Source organism: Mixophyes fleayi, chromosome 7 (assembly GCF_038048845.1).
Source record: "Mixophyes fleayi isolate aMixFle1 chromosome 7, aMixFle1.hap1, whole genome shotgun sequence".
Taxonomy (NCBI): domain Eukaryota; kingdom Metazoa; phylum Chordata; class Amphibia; order Anura; family Limnodynastidae; genus Mixophyes; species Mixophyes fleayi.
In genome coordinates, this window is record NC_134408.1 from 68,866,479 (window position 1) to 68,883,704 (window position 17,226).

At 38.5% G+C, this 17,226-nt stretch overlaps 1 protein-coding gene across 1 annotated transcript in view; it reads left to right on the plus strand.

Moving 5' to 3' along the window:
* The window catches only part of RFTN2 (raftlin family member 2), a 239,736-nt gene that overhangs the window by 221,172 nt on the left and 1,338 nt on the right, over positions 1-17,226 (plus strand). The gene's annotated exons all lie outside the window — the stretch shown is intronic.

Here is a 17,226-nt window from a genome sequence, read left to right on the forward strand (position 1 = left end):
TAAACATGCCCTAACTGTACTTGACCTAAATCAAAGAGGAACAATTATTTTACTGTTACTAGAAACGCTCACTTTTTATTTACCTCAGCCATATTGACATCTTATTAACACTGGTGAGGTGCAGTAGAGGACGGAATAAAACACCAATATCTGCTGCATACCAGACTCAGGGGTCTATTTATTAATTACAAGGATAAAGTTTGTGCAGTAATGAGAATTAACCCAGAACTGCACAGATTCTCTTAAGCGCAGCGGTAATAATGGTATTGTGGGTAATCAGCTGATGTCAAGAGGTCTGTGTAAACCTCATTTCAAAAATGTTTCTATTATACCATACTGATTATACAATATATTCTAATAGCCTCATATCAAAAACATCTTAAAAGAAACACAAAGTGATTGCAGGTTTTTCTTCAGTCTGTCTGTTAATGCAACAAAGAATAGTTGTGAATTGCATACACAATAATTGTAGATGAGGTGATATGGTCAGTATATGCCAACAAAGTTCCAAAATGTGTGGTCTGTAGTTGACCGGAGACGCACTATGATGTAAGGGTGTCTCAAATAGATTATCAAATGTGGATAGACGGTGACCAGCAAACTTTTAGCATAATTACTATGTCATTCATTCTATCTAGAAGAACTCCTATAGGATAAAAGTGCAGATAGATATACCGATATTCATAGGTAAAAGCAGTTGAATATGGATTTCGCCGTCTCTGCGTCTACAGTCAGGGCCGCCACCAGGGGTGTACAGGGGGTACCAGCGTATGGGGCCCGGGCTCACCAGGGGGCCAGCTCTCCTCTAATACCGGCGTCCCCACTGCTGCATTGATCCTGGCTGTCACAGCCAGGCAGCTTTCAAACAAAATCGCAGGGGAATGATCGTTCCACCCCTGCGATCATGTGATCCGCCCCCCTCTTCCTATCAGCTGACCTCACACTGAAGTTCCTGCAGATGATATAGGGAGAAGCAACAGAGAGGCTGCAGCCTGCAGGAATCAACATGTAGGTAAGTATTTTTTATTTTAAAAAAAGATAGAGGTACTTAATGGAGGGATAAAGACAGCTAGGAGTTACACAGAGAGAGAACTGGCTTAAGGGCTGAGCACACAAAGGGAGATTTATTGTTCATATGCAAACCCGTTCCTTCTCTGTCACCACCTCTGGGTCTCTCTCCCCCCCATCCACCCTTCCAGTCGGGGTCCCTCAGGGCTCTGTTCTGGGACCCTTACTCTTCTCTCTATACACCTCCTCCCTGGGTGAACTCATCAGCTCCTTCGGCTTCAGCTACCACCTTTACGCTGACGACACTCAACTATACCTCTCCTCTCCTGATCTCTCTCCCTCCCTCCTCTCTAGGGTGTCCGCCTGCCTCTCTGCCATCTCCTCCTGGATGTCCTCTCGATTCCTCAAACTTAACCTTGCCAAAACTGAGCTCATAGTTTTTCCTCCCTCTCATACCCCATCCCCTTCTGACCTCTCCATCACTGTCGACAACACCTCTATATCCCCTGTCCCCCAACTTCGCTGCCTTGGTGTCATCCTCGACTCCTCTCTCTCCTTTGGCCCCCACATCCTCTCTCTTGCTAAATCCTGCCGCTTCCAGCTGCGCAACATCGCTCGCATCCGGCCCTTCCTCTCCCAAGATGCCACCAAATGCCTTATCCACTCTCTGATCATCTCCCGCCTGGACTACTGCAACCTCCTCCTCACTGGCCTCCCCCACTCTCATCTCGATCCCCTTCGATCCGTCCTTAACGCTGCAGCTAGGCTTATTTTCCTCTCTCGCCGCTCCTCTTTTGTCTCCCCCCTCTACCTAGCCCTTCACTGGCTCCCATTCCCCTTCAGAATCCTCTTTAAGCTCCTCACACTCACCTACAAGGCCCTCGCCAACTCCACTGCGCCCTACATCTCCACCCTCCTCTCTATTCATGCTCCATCCCGCCCTCTCCGTTCTGCCTCTGACCGTCGCCTCTCTTCCCCCCTTATAACCTCCTCCCACGCGCGTATCCAAAACTTCGCCCGCGCTGCCCCCCTCCACTGGAACAAGCTCCCTCCCTCCATCAGAACTTCCCCTAATCTGTCCAGCTTCAAACGGGCCCTAAAAACCCACCTTTTTCTTAAAGCCTTTCTGTCTCCCACTTAACTTCCTACCTTATCTTCTGCCTCTGTCCCCCTACTCTCCCCTGCGTCTCTCTGTCTGTCCACCCCTCCCCTTAGATTGTACGCTCCTCTGAGCAGGGCCATCTCTCCTCCTGTTTCCACCACTTCTAACTCTGCTCTCCAGCTACTTAGCCCTACTCCTCGAGGGTCCTCCACCCCACGTCCACTCTCGCTCCCTCCTCCCCCCTGGGGGTCTCCCTGTCTTCCGCGCCCTCCTTCTTGGGCCCCGTCATTTGCAGATCCTCCCTCCCCCTTCCCCGCCCTCTCTAGCTGTGCATTGAGCGTACTGAGTTGCTGTGTTTACTGTACTGTGCTGTCTCCCATTGTATTGTGATTTTGTTTGTCTCTGTACGGCGCTGCGGATGCCTTGTGGCGCCTTATAAATAAATATTAATAATAATAAAAACCCAGGACAGACTAAGACACCACTTCCATCTGTTAGTGAGGTTATTTCTGGGTTCCTGTATGTACACCACTGAAAAATCATACACACCACTGCCTGATACATGTGTCATTATTAATCAGAAGTGTAGTTATCCAGAGGGTCAGGTGTGAGAGTAGTTTATAAGTGATTCATACTGTATACTGAATTAACACAATTAGAGTAAGGTACATTACTGTGATCAGCCACCTATACCAGTTAGGAACTGCATGATAATATCTGAATTTAGTAGTAATTATGTTATTAGAGTTACTTGCCTGTTACTGTGATTTACATTGTATGCTCCTACTCCAATCTTCAACTGCACTGTGTGTATTACATTGTTGTCTAAGTTTGCATCCATTTATCTGCTATTTTACTCAAGCCACTGCACCTCTGCCTATTAACAACCAAGCTGTGGTAGTTTGCTCCTATTTACAGGGTGTGTGGGTCGACGTCTGTATATATACACGCAAATTGACCATACCCCCCAACCCTACCTCTTTTGTCAATCAGGCCAGGGGGTGTGACCACTCCTGATATCCAAGCTTATATCCATAATGCAAGCAAAATAAATCTCTTTGCATTTTATATTTCACTTCATTTTACATCCATATAAACCCATTATCACTAATAGGAGATATAGATATATAGATATATATAGTGTGATCTATACCTGCTAACAAGGCTCCTTGTCAGAGTGTGATAAAAGCTGACTCTGCTTTTCCCACTTATTATTATTTAGCAATAACCTAGGCTAATGCTTAGGATGTCTTGAAGGGTTGATATCATTTGAGATGGAGGTATAGTTTTTAATAAATACAATATTGATCAAAATTCAAAAATTGTACTTTAAGGGAAAAGGCGCATAAGGGAACAATAAAGAAAGCAAGGAAATGATGTTGGTGGATATAAATACATATCCGGTTGCCTAAAACTATGTTAAATTTTAGATTAAATAATATTCCTCTCCACACTACTTGATGCACAATCACAAATCTATAATTGAGATGTAGTTCAAGTAATTTAATTTCACAGGTATATATGGCAAATCCAATATAACAATAAGTTTATATCTGTGATTCAGTCCGACAGTCCAAAATAAATCCCACTTCCAATAGCGATTCAGAGCACACAAAGTTCAAATATGCTGCTCTTAGTAATTAATGTAGATTTGCATCAGTAATTGATGATAATGCAGTTCAGCCACATTTACATCTGCCTCCAAATACATAAGCTGGGACAGTGGTTGGGAGGATGCAGTCGGTTAGCGCGCGCCGGGGGGGGGGGTATTTGGCTTCGGGAAAGGGGGGTGTTGGGGAGGTTGTTGTGCTGGAGGGGCCCATACCTGTTTCGTTTGTACTGGGCCCCACGATTTCTGATGGCAGCCCTGTCTACAGTGTTCTGTTCTATAGTGCAGTTCAATCAGTACAGTGGGGTGGTAAAATCCACAACACTACAGAGAATAAAGCAGCAATGTGGGCTGTAAATCCAAATGTGAATATCTGCAATGTCTCAAATTTTGATGGTATAAGAATCACACTGTCTCAGTATATCAGCGTCTCCAGCACCCGATATGAAACACAGGAAGTAAATCAGCCAGTGTGGTGTGGCTGCAAACTTCATACTCCGGCTTAGGCAATCAGGCACTGAGCATAAGTTTCAAGCCAATGTGGAAATGGTCCACGGGAAGGTGAGGAGCGCTGTATATTATGGCAGTGGTGTAGTTTTTCATAAAAAAAATGATCCTTGATGCGTTTCTGTGTGTAGCACACTTTCCTCAGAAGGCAAACTAATCTATTTATTAATATATGGTGATAGGGCCGATTCTTTTATTGCCACTTATAGCATTTAAATAGGTGTCAATCGGCATGTTGAAATCCCAGAGAATAAGAGTGAAAAAGAGTGAGAATAACACTTATTTAGGAATTGGGAGAGGTGACCAGATAGAGGTGGTTGATGATGGTGACATGGAGATGAAGATGAAAAAACGGCCAAATTAAGTCATCAGGTGAAGGAGAGAGAGTGTACAGGGGGGATGACACTGTAGGTACAACCAGGACAGGAGTCAGTGCGATGCCAACTCCACCACCATAAGGGGAACCAAAACGAGCAAGGGGGTAGGTTGGACAGTGAAGAGGTGGTGGACAAGGATGCACTAGCAGTAGGTGTAGGTGGGGAGAAGAGGTGGGGGCAAGGACGCTTTTGAGGTGGTGCAGCAGTGAGAATTACAGGGCAAATAAAGAGCATAGAGCACATGTGGTGGAGCAAGATGCATAAGGGAGCATGGAAAGCAAGCACAATAATGTAGAGACAGATGAGGTGAGTAGGTACCAGGTAATAAATGAATTGTATGGAGTAGAAATTGTTAACACTAGTTGGCGAACAGTCCAACAATAGTAAGCATTTAAGACAAGTGAAGATAAAATAAAAGCATGCAACAGTTTATTAAGCAGGAATGACAGAGTCAGTAATTAGTAACTGGTAGCATGAATGAGAGAGTGTAAATGGTTATTAGTAAATCTTGGTGAAATAAGAAAACTGACCACATGTTAGAGGTAAGTAGCAAGTGTGGTTTCAAGGTCAAAACATAAACATCAGCAACATCAAAATGTACAATATCATAGTAAAATACAAGTTGTAAGGAGCATGGGTTGCAAACCGTTCAAGTAGGTAGTGTGCAGGCAGTGCTCAAAGCAGGTGTATGTGGTGGAGGGTAACAGGATCGCACAGGGGAGTTTTGTTTGTTGAACTCCAGTATCCGTGTTTTGGGGTAAAATATTCTCCTCTTGTTTAACTCTTGTGTAACTCTTACTATGCTATAATATATATAATACCCTTACAGCGCTACATATGCCACTGCTGCAAATCAGAGAGTTAAAACTTTACACCTAAGTATAAATCACATATAGAAAAAATTTGGTAAATCACTTTTTTGCGCTGAGGTTTCCCATACACGATATGTAGAATAAATCTAATGAGTAAATAAAACGGAAAAGAATACTTATATTGGTTGATGGTATGATGTTCAAATCCTTTCAAGCGATCATAGGGAATTGTCTGATAGTAAACACACCATGCGGAAGAAAAAGAATATACAATAGTGTAATACTGTATGTTACGACAATATAAAATCCTAAGTATCACTTTTGTATAATAAACTTTTAAAATCTCCAATCCCGATGTTTGGGACTAAAAGACTGATACTATAATCAGTGTTTCATCATATATAGGAATAGTCCTGGTAGGTATATAGTGTGGGATGCCCCACAATTCAATCTACTTACACCGTAGATTCTTTAAAATTGGCACTTCAAAATATAGACCTCCGCTCCTCCCTTCTTCTTCAAAACCTCTCGATAGATGTAAGAAAAAGAGAGGTATACTTTTTAGGTAGTAGCTAAAAACATTTATTAAATAAAAACATAGATGTTCCTACCGCGGAGTGTAAAATAATCAGCGTATTCTATGTGAGCTTTCCTAGCGGGTAGATCGTGCACGGAAAGATGTTAACCAAGAATCAGTAATGTCCAAGTGGTAGTATAGTTGGAATAAGCAAGCTTGCTGGACAGTCACCGAGGTATCCGTATAAACGAGTCCCGTCTCGGCCGGCAAACACATAGAAAGGACACGGTAGCAATCACCAACTAGTTTCGATCCTGTTCGTTGGATCTTTATCAAGGTAATGAATATAGCAAGCTGTGTATCCTTTTATAGTTCCCTCCGATCACATGACCGGGTCCAAAAATATAAGAAGGCGCCAATTTAGTGAAACAAACATTATTTCCATTACATAAAACTTCATTTAACATGAAAGAAAAGAAAGATGTATACTAACAGATAATCCAGTCCGTTATATTTTGAACTTTTTCAGTGTATTAATAAAAATTTACAAATCGTGTAGTCAAATGTCAAACTAAACTATAAATTAATACATGATACATATATAACTATCCAAAATTACAGAATATTTTCAACAAAATATACTTCATATAGAATACAACATTCAAATAAAAAAGATATATAATATATGAAAATTACAGAAATATAAGATATAAAAGTATAAATATTAACAATGCAAAAACGTTGATAACATGAAAAATAATATTTAACAATAGGGGGAAAAGACAAACTATGTCACATCTAGATAAATTCCTATAAGGTAGTATAGTATATATAATCCCTCAAATAAGGAAGAGAACAACTGCACAAAAATGTTATGAAGATGACTTAGTTTATAGGAAATAGTAGATGTGAGAACATGTGTCAATTTCCTCCTATACAAATAAATTCAATTTAGTACATAGATATCATAAATGAAGTGAATATGCACAATTACTTCCCTCTGAAATGAGATAAACAGAAGAAGGAAGAAAAATTAAAACAGGGTTAATTCATTCTAAAAAGCATTTCAACTCGAAATCCTTATTTAGTCCAGTTGGTATCAAAGTGTTACGTTTAAAAATCCACACCATTTCTCTCTGAGATAATTTATTATTAATATCTCTGCACTTCCAATCTCCTTGTACTAAATCTATTCCTATAAAATTCCTAATATCTCTAATATTGTATTCATGGTGATCTTTGAAGTGCATGGATAGAGAATGTTGTTCATATCCTAGTTTAATATTTTTCGAATGTGTTCATATATGCGCCTCTTCAGGGGGCGTGATGTTTTTCCCACATAGCATAATCCACATTTACATTCTATTATATAAACGACATTGCATGAATGACATGTGATAAAGGAATCTATTTAATAAGAATTATTATGAACAACAAATTCTTCTATCTTACTGTTACTGTGAGTAATTTGTCTACAGGGAAGACACTGTCCACAACAGTAGAATCCCTTCGACTTAAGTCTCCCTTGTCTGGGAGATTCAATCTGGGCTCCCTTAACCAATTTATCCTTTAGAGTTTGAGATTTTCTGTATATAAAGGAAGGTTTCTCTGGGAGAATCTCTGCAAGATTTGTATCTTTCCCTAGAATGTACCAGAATTTAGATATGATATGTTCCATCTTTTTATATTTATGGCTATAGTTGGTGACAAAGGATAACTGGAAGTCCTTTTTATAAGATTTTTTTGAGGGTTCTAAAAGAGATTCTCGACTAATCATTTTTATCTTTTCTTTAGCTTTAATAAGTTGTTGATCATTGTAACCTCTGCTTTGGAAACTTTTATACATTTTGTCCATCTGTATAGAAAAAGATGTATCATCTGTACAGTTCCTCCTAATACGAAGGAACTGTCCGTATGGAATCCGTATGGAATTCCCCTCAGCCAATTAGGGTGATGTTGGCTGGAAGGTGGAATATGTGTATTAGTATCAGTAGGTTTTTGATAACATTGTGTGTTAATCTTTTCATTCTCTATATAGATATGCAAATCTAAAAAATGAACTGAAGAGCTACTAACATTGAATGTATACTTGATGTTCCAATCATTAAAATTTAAACTACAACAGAAAATGTCCAAAGAGAATCTATCTCCATTCCAAAGGATGAGTATGTCGTCTATATACCTCCTCCAAGATACCAGGTTCGCTCCGAGTCTATCATCAATATGAAGATGTTCCCAGTGGGCCATGAATAAGTTAGCATAACTCGGAGCGAACCTGGTACCCATTGCTGTTCCTGTCTTCTGGAGAAAATATTCACCCTTATGATAAAAATAATTATTCTCCAGGATGAAATTTATTCCCTCCAAGAGAAATTGTTTCAAATTCTCATCTATGGTGGATTTATCCAGAAAGAATTTAACTGCTGTTAAACCCCTTTGGTGCTCAATTATAGTATATAGTGAGGTGACATCAGCTGTCACCATATACATACTAGAGCTCCAAGGAGTATTTCCAAGATAGTTTAACACCTCTCTCGTAAATTGGCTGTCAAACTGTTTACCCCAGAAATAATGGGGAGGCCTGGAGGATGAGCTAAATCTTTATGAATTTTTGGAAGGATATAGATATAAGGGGTGGTGTGAGAGTGTCCTCTTAAAAAATCACCCACCTCTTTATCTATAGTGCCTATATTTTCATATTTAATAATTAGATTTTCAATTTTTTTCTTAATCCCATAAGTGGGGTCGCTCTTTAATTTGTGGTAGGTGTTCTTATCTGCCAATTGTCTATTAATTTCTGTCAAATAGTCGACTTTGTTTAAAACTACAACCCCTCCCCTTTATCAGCGGGCTTAATGATTAGATCAGGATTGTCCTGAAGTCCCTTTAGTGCTAATCTTTCTTTATGCGACAAATTATGATGAATTCTCTCTTTCTTTTCATGTAAGTTTTTTAGTTTATCAGCCACAAGTTTGCCAAAGGTCTCTATGTAAGGACCCTTGATGTGAGATGGGTAAAATGTTGAAGGCTTTTAAATTTGGTATGTGTATCTAAGTTACAATTTGCAAGGTCAGAGTTCTTATTTTTCATCTGAAAAAATTTCTTAATAGTTAACTATTAGGCGCATATATGAACACATTCGAAATATTAAACTAGGATATGAACAACATTCTCTATCCATGCACTTTAAAGATCACCATGAATGCAATATTAGAGATATTAGGAATTTTATAGGAATAGATTTAGTACAAGGAGATTGGAAGTGCAGAGATATTAATAATAAATTATCTCAGAGAGAAATGATGTGGATTTTTAAACTTAACACTTTGATACCAACTGGACTAAATAAGGATTTCGAGTTGAAATGCTTTTTAGAATGAATTAACCCTGCTTTAATTTTTCTTCCTTCTTCTGTTTATCTCATTTCAGAGGGAAGTAATTGTGCATATTCACTTCATTTATGATATCTATGTACTAAATTGAATTTATTTGTATAGGAGGAAATTGACACATGTTCTCACATCTACTATTTCCTATAAACTAAGTCATCTTCATAACATTTTTGTGCAGTTGTCCTCTTCCTTATTTGAGGGATTATATATACTATACTACCTTATAGGAATTTATCTAGATGTGACATAGTTTGTCTTTTCCCCCTATTGTTAAATATTATTTTTCATGTTATCAACGTTTTTGCATTGTTAATTTTTATACTTTTATATCTTATATTTCTGTAATTTTCGTATATTATATATCTTTTTTATTTGAATGTTGCATTCTATATGAAAGTATATTTTGTTGAAAATATTCTGTAATTTTGGATAGTTATATATGTATCATGTATTAATTTATAGTTTAGTTTGACATTTGACTACACGATTTGTAAATTTTTATTAATACACTGAAAAAGTTCAAAATATAACGAACTGGATTATCTGTTAGTATATATCTTTCTTTTCTTTCATGTTAAATGAAGTTTTATGTAATGGAAATAATGTTTGTTTCACTAAATTGGCGCTTTCTTATATTTTTGGACCCGGTCATGTGATCGGAGGGAACTATAAAAGGATACACAGCTTGCTATATTCATTACCTTGATAAAGATCCAACGAACAGGATCGAAACTAGTTGGTGATTGCTACCGTGTCCTTTCTATGTGTTTGCCGGCCGAGACGGGACTCGTTTAGACGGATACCTCGGTGACTGTCCAGCAAGCTTGCTTATTCCAACTATACTACCACTTGGACATTACTGATTCTTGGTTAACATCTTTCCGTGCACGATCTACCCGCTGGGAAAGCTCACATAGAATACGCTGATTATTTTACACTCCGCGGTAGGAACATCTATGTTTTTATTTAATAAATGTTTTTAGCTACTACCTAAAAAGTATACCTCTCTTTTTCTTACATCTATCGAGAGGTTTTGAAAAAGAAGGGAGGAGCGGAGATCTATATTTTGAAGTGCCAATTTTAAAGAATCTACGGTGTAAGTAGATTGAATTGTGAGGCATCCCACACTATATACCTACCAGGACTATTCCTATATATGGTGAAACACTGATTATAGTATCAGTCTTTTAGTCCCAAACATCGGGATTGGAGATTTTAAAAGTTTATTATACAAAAGTGATACTTAGGATTTTATATTGTCGTAACATACAGTACTACACTATTGTATATTCTTTTTCTTCCCCATGGTGTGTTTACTATCAGACAATTCCCTATGATCGCTTGAAAGGATTTGAACATCATACCATCAACCAATAAAAGTATTCTTTTCCGTTTTATTTACTCATTAGATTTACTCTACCTATCGTGTATGGGAAACCTCAGCGCAAAAAAGTGATTTACCAAATTTTTTCTTACTATGCTTTATAAATTTGACAGCACACTTTTTTGTTTTGTAAATGTTTTATTTGCTTTTTCAGTGCAATGAAATATAACAAAACAATTGTTAATATGAGACCTCAAAAGAGAGAGTAAATTGTATACACAACTCCGATCCAATATAAAAAAAATAATAGTATGCAGCTAAAAATTGTGTTTATATAGCATCTGCATAATATTCTACTCTCTGAAAACCTTATTAAACTAAAAATAAAATAAAGTAGGTCAAATTGGATAGATCACAATCAACAATATATATGAGGCCACAGTCTTACATAGATATCAGGAAAGTTCACTTATCACCAGTGGAAGGGGAGGTTGTGGAGGCAAAAATGGCAGGACATACATACACATGAATATGCGCAGCCAAGACAGCTAGACATAGTAATATATGAACACTGAGGGCGACAATGCAAGGTGGTACCATGAACATAATCAGCAGTTGTTGCAATGAGCATCAGAAATTGGTACTGGAAACAGAAATCAGAAATACAGAGTGGCCAAACTTCCATTAAGGTTGAAAGCTTATGTGTCTTCACTAATTTGTCTGTAAAGAAACCAATTAGTGGAGTCAAATACCTTAATTATATGATCGAGTAGTTCACTGGGTAGAATTTCTATATATGGACCCCATTTGGAGCAAAATTTAAGCACCCCCTTTTCTATGTCTGGGAATGCCTCTTTCCTGGCATAAAAATAATTTTCCGCAATTCTGGCCTTAATTCACTCAGAAAGGGAGATGAAAGGGATGCCCATTTCTGTAATATTGCCTTTTTTGCGACTATTCGGATTGCTTTTATACTATGAGGAGATAAACTACTCCAAATTTTTGTATATTTGGTGACCAAATAAGTGTTATCCATATTCCTATTTATAGTAAGCCAAGCATTATATAAAGAGAATATTATGTTCCATCAATTGAGGCATAAGATGTTTAAGTAGCTGCAGCAAAAAGAGGGGCAAACAGCTCCAACTCCAGTCCATGATTAATGTTAATCCTGCTCCAAAAGTCATCCCGAGATATACCTAAATAAGGTGGCGCGAGCAAAGGACACAATATCTGGAAAGCCAAGTCCCCTCTGACGCCTATCTAATTGTAATTTTTTTCCTGGCTATCCTTGTTTTCCCATTTCGCACAATAATTCAGAAAATATCCTGGTACATTTGTTAGAATCTGCTACAGAAATACTAACAGGGAACATCTTCATTGAGTAGGTGAGTGTTGGAAACACCACTTTTTTTATTGACTACAGGATTTGGGCAAGAACTTTATCAGAGCCGAGTTAAAATGAATGGGGAGAAGATTATTTTTTTTACCAAGAAATCATTAAAAGTGTCCAGTAAACATTCAATAATTGACAACTGCAAAATTTTATAGAATTCCCCAGACATTCCATCAGTACAAGGTGATTTCAAAGGTTTAATGGCTTTTTTGACCTCTTCTAATGTGAAAGATGTCACAAGTGTGCCAGCCTGTTGTCTAGATATTTGAGATAAAGATTATTCCAAAATGCCTATTTGAAATGGGAATAGGATTCTGTGAATATAGAATAGACTTAAACTTTCTCAATAGTACTAGTGTGTCTTTCCCATCATGCAGGAATTTACCAGACTCATCTCGTAATGCCGTAATAACAGTATGGGTTTTGTCTCCCTGGAGAAAGTTTGAAAGCATATACGAATTTGTAAAACTTATACCTGGATCTACTTGTACAGATATCCCCAATTTGGGATACCACGGGGTAAATGTATCAAGCTCCGATTTTGAAAAGGCCGCAAATTTCTCGGGAGAGTTGAAAGTCTCTGATGTATTAAGTCTCTGATGTATCACCAGAGATGTGTTTCTGTCAAAATCGCTATTTCAAAAATCACTAGAGATCAAACTCCCGACTGTTTTCCACTCTAGCTATACAAGTCTCCAAATGTATGAAGCTGCGATTAAGCAATCTCTACCGAGTTTGCTGTAAAAATCGCTAGATACAACATGCTGCTTCCTAGCTGCAAGATTAGTCAACACATCACTATTCTACTGGTCTGCCTATACAGCCGCAGGTCCCGGCGGCTGTTAGGAGTTTAAAAATAGGTAAATGATGAAAAAAAAAATGCGTGGGGTCCCCCCCATCCGAGCACTATTAACCCTAGTGCTGCTAGCCTACTGCTGGTTGCGCGAAGACGGGGGAAAAAAAATTGCATGCAACCAGGACTAGACAAACCAGCCAGGTTGGTTGGCACTATAGCAGGGGGACACGTGGCAGGGGTCCCCCTGCCATAATGACACACCAATCCCAGGCTGTACAACACTGGACTGGATTCCCTATGGAGTGGGGTCCACAAAAAAAACGAGCGGGCCCCTCCTCTAGGACTAACCAGCCCAGTACTGAAAGCACTAGGCCTCTTCCTACACCCCTGGGCAGTGGGTGTAGGGTAATAACAATGATAGTTTATTTTTTTTAAAAAAAAGTAATTTTGGTTTGTGGAACTTCAAGTCCCAGCCATGCAGGGTGCCCTAAACAGTCTGGGCATGCTGATGCTTGTATAACTACAAGCACCATCATACCCATGGCAGCCAGGTCATGCAGGCACTTGGAGAACCACAAGTGCCCATAGCTAGCTGGGACCTGTAGTTCCACAAAGCAAAATGTTAAAAAACACAACAACCTGTTTAACACCACAAAAATGTAATACAAATAATAAAAGCCCAATAAATACATAACACATCATCTTTAATACCACATCAATTTATTAAAAATAATAAAACCCTATATATTCACCAATATGATGTCTTCTTCTTTTGTCAGCAGCTTTTATTATATTATACTCTTTCGAATCAGGTTGCTTGTACAATGTACAAGCAGAAGTCACATCGTTTGTTTACTTGGTTATTTATTTTAACAAACATGTACCGGTTTTGTATTTACAAATATGGGGGTCTGTGTGACCTGAAGATAAGAAGATTGAAATCAAGCATGGACATTTGGATCAACAAATATTTTGGGATATGGTTTACAAGCATTTTTGGATTAAAAGCTGCTTACAAAAGAAGAAGACATCGTATTGGTATATGGGGTTTTATTATTTTTAATAAATTTAGGTGGTATTAAAGAGGGTGTGTTATGTAGTTATTAAAGAATATAGAAAAGGAAGCGCTGATATAGTAGATTTATTAAATTAATAAAAATATTAAAGCATATAAATACATACAATATAAAATTGTGCAATATTCCACAAATAAATGGCTGTTACATAACTATACTGGTACAGATGAGTAGCCTGCAGGCATTATATTAAACCACAAGAGCTCATACAATTAGCATATTATTTACTTTCATTCCTTACGTCAAAATTGCCAGATAATGAGTGTAAGTATGTTTTTGCTTCTCAGTGTGCTCCTCAAGGAACATAGGTTTAATGACCAATAAACAGTATTGATAAAAAGTCTCAGATGTATAATCCAAACATAAAACAAACTTGTTGGAACTAGTGCATACAGATATGTCCATTGCACTGTTATGAATAATCACAGATTGGTATTCTTGGTGGATAAACTTGAAAAACACACAATAACAGTGGACTTGTGAATCCAACCTAGTTCATTCACTTATTTGGACAGTGTTCTGAGGAAGGTATGAATGGTTCGTTTTTCTTATCCTCATGCAAAACAGCCAACATGCAGGAACGTAACTATCCGGAAGTGATGACGTCACCTAACGCCTTTTCTCCGCCCCAGGTGGCGGTTTCATCAGAGGTTATAATTAGGTGCCAGCAATTCAAACATTGTATTTTAGATTTTGGATGACAATCAGCGCCGATTTAGCTCTTTTTATTTTTATGTGTTGGGCTTTTATTATTTTTATTACATTTTTTGTGGTGTTAAACAGGGTGTTGTGTTGTTTTTTTTAACATTTTGCTTTGTGGAAGTACAGGTCGCAGCCAGCTATGGGTGTCAGGCCATGTTGGCACTTAGGTTCTCCAAGTGCCAGCATGACCTGGCTGCCATGGGCCTGATGCTGCTTGTAGTTATGCAAGCATCAGCATGCCCAGACTGTTTAAGGCACCCTGGCATGGCTGGGACCTGTGGTGCCACAAAACAAAATGGTGTCTGTTTGTTTTTTTAATATACTATCATTGTTATTATCCTACACCCACCGCCCAGGGGTGTAGGAAGCGTTGGTAGCTATTTTCCTGGCTCAGACAAATCCGACACAGTAGAGAGCGACGAAAATGCTCTATTATTAGGAAATCTAATGTTTTGTAACATTGACCTGGTCTTTAAGGCAGATATAATATAAATGGTTTGGATTTGGTGAAATCTGGCTCTGGGGATCTGAGTGAAAATTAGTTGTAACTCGGTTTCGCTTTCCAATTTCGGATCTCAAAAGAGGCAAAATGTCATTTGTGGGAAAAAAAAAATTGGAAAACTGTCACAGGTTTTGGATCGAAATCTTCTGTATATAGCCCTCCCTCATTTTCTCAAGTGCCATTTCAGAAAAGACAGAATGTAGGAAGGAGGCTAGCTGCAGTGCTCTGCTCTGAAAATAGCGTTCAGCGTGAAAGAGGTACATAGAAAGCAATAGAATCATGTGACTATTGTAAAGCTGTTCTGTAGAGATTAGTCCGTTAGAAGACTTTGCTTATCAATATTAATTTCAATCTTTCAGAGAGTTTAGAGTAGACAGACCTGTGGCTACTGGTTGTTATGCCTATTTAAAAGTACTAGTATATAGAATGAGTTAGATATTATTCTGAACTAAGCAAGCCCATTAGATAAATTAAACAACCAAGGAAATTTATTGTAAGGTGCAAGAGATAAAAAAGCTGAAATGCCACGCACACATACTAAATTTGGAACATTACACAGCATGCATCAGAGAATAAAGAGGCAGTGACAATCAGATGTTATTAGATGGACAGAGGCATCAGTAGATATTTAGACAAGCACTACGTAATTTACTGTCACTATATAAATAATGATGATAGATGAAGGTGTCTTGCACCCATACTACAAAAATTCGAAGACTACGCACACAATACTACTGATACATTAATCGGTAGTCAAGAGCAGGGCTTTCACAGCTTGTTTTACTTATATGCTCTGTGCCGTAATGCTGTCCTTCTGAATCAAACCAGGGGAATTATATATATTTATTGGGAGGGCTGAAGACACAGTTCCCCGGGAGAAGCTTCATCCAACCCTGGGGTAAAGGGGACTGTTTGAGACTTGCAGGATAGGTGGCCCCCAAGAAGAGATGTAGACACTCTGATGCCAGACTTTGCATCGGTCAATCGTATTTCATGAGTCGCTGCGCTAGCCATGATGGCTCGTGTGTATCCAGATAGCGACAACATCCTGGTCATTGCCCTGACAGCTGGGACTTCACTTCTGGTCCATCGCATCCTGGCTATTGCCAGGGCAACCACAGTGCATCTTACACTGTCGCTGCATTCCGTTTAACGAGTATGCTCTTTGCCATAATGCTGCTCTTCTGAATTAAACCAGGAAACTTGTACATATTTATGGGGAAAGCTTTGTCATACCCCGGGGTAACGCTTATTGCCAGAGACTTGCAGCAGCAGTGTTCCCCAAGATCCATGTATGTACATATGGAATAAATAATAATATTTATATGTTCTGTTACTGAAGTATAAGAAATATGTAATACAGACAGTTCAGATAGGCCAATAGTTGCCCTTCCCAAACATGTAAGTATGTATAATATTCACATTGCAGATTTGGTTGCCCAAAACATGTCTTGACAATGCAATTGAAAGTCCACATTCTGAGAAATTTAGAGGACAGATTTTGGCCCTGGCAAAGAATACATGTAGAGATGGAGATATGATGGCTGATGATTTACGCTAAGGGATGGAGTTAGAGAACTGTATAGACCGATTAAATATTTTTGAATTCGATGGGAGAAAGCAAATGCAAAAATTCTTCATTAAAATATCCTGCTGCAGACAAGCGGAGGGCTGGCAAGGCTCAAATCAGCAGCCTATTAGGAACATTTTAAAGGAAAAAATGCAAGTGGGTCCAGTGACCCAGCCCAATGGGGCAGGCCTCTGCTGCAAGCTTTAGCCAAAATTGGTGACAGTTGGGCCACTTTTGAAGGGATCATTAGAAAACAGACTGGAAATGACTGGAAAAGAATGTTTATGTTATAAATTGTAATATAGAAGGAAAAACAGCTCAGAATGACATTACAATTGTTTTCACCATTTTCACAATTGTTTATTAAATCCAGAACCAAAACCACATCCAAAACCAAAAAACGGGGGTGATTGCACTTATCTAAGATAAAAGGTAGAACAACACCAGAAAACTACTCTTGGATAGGAACATTACTAATTATGGAAATGAAGGGGCTAAACTATAATTATTTGTTTATATTGGAATAAGGTATACGA